Raw genomic sequence first — 1,154 nt, 5'->3', positions numbered from 1 at the left:
TAAACCTCCAATATAGAGAAGAATAAACATTGAAGCATACCAAACCATATTGAATCCTTATTTTCTACTCTTTCGTATTGAAAGTTCTTGTTTGCACCATGGTGCATGTGAACCTTGTAGAATATATTAAATATATTTACTTTCCTTGTATGTGTAGGTTGAATATTATGTATAGGTGTATGAAATTTTTTCCTATTAGCACTACAATTGTATCTCTATATAAACCTCCTGTATGGAGAAGAATAATACATTGAAGCATACCAAACCATATTGAATCCTTATTTTCTACTTGGCATCAGAGCTTGCCAGGTTCGATCCTTTCAATTTACACCCAAAACACCACAAATCGCTGCGTACCAAAAATCTCACAAATCACACACAAATTCTCAAATCCCAAGACCAAACCTGAATCCCGAATCACACTACAAACGAATCATTACAAACAAAATCATAATTCCCGAATCCTTGTATCTCAAAAACCAAACCTCCAAAATGGCACACTAAATCAACTACCATACCACCACACCATGCCGGTCTCCATGCAAACCAAATTCATATGCAAACTCAAAATGTCCGCTATGTGGAGTATTAGGTCATAGCAAGCAACGTTGCTTTGAAAAAATTGGGTACCCGGATTGGTGGGATTTCACCCTGAAACCCCGAAAGAATCAAGCAAAAACTGTCATAACCACTACAGAGGAAGACCAACCATCCAATGCCTCCAATGTCACACAGTCATGTATGAGTGGTAAGGTATCTATGAATAGGTCCTGGATTATTGATACAGGAGCATCAGATCACATGTGTAATGATCCTAGCCTCTTGAAAAAATTAAAACCCTCCTCTCAAAATATTGTTTCTACCGCTGATGGTACTCCAACTCCGGTTACCGGAGAAGGCTCTATTGTCCTATCAAACACATTAACCCTTGATTCTGTATTAGTCGTCCCTTCATTGTCATACAATCTTCTCTCAGTTGGCCAAATCATTCAAGAATTATCATGTATTGTCACCTTTTATCCGTCTTTCTGTGTATTTCAGGACATTCTAACTAGGCGGATTTTGGGTTATGGAGTGAGAAAAGGGAAATTGTACTACCTAGATCTGACAGAGACAGGAGAGAAACATATGCAGTCTTTGGGTCAAGCTAATCA

This window comes from Fragaria vesca, linkage group LG2 (assembly GCF_000184155.1).
Source record: "Fragaria vesca subsp. vesca linkage group LG2, FraVesHawaii_1.0, whole genome shotgun sequence".
Lineage (NCBI taxonomy): Eukaryota > Viridiplantae > Streptophyta > Magnoliopsida > Rosales > Rosaceae > Fragaria > Fragaria vesca.
This window is presented reverse-complemented; position numbering follows the sequence as displayed.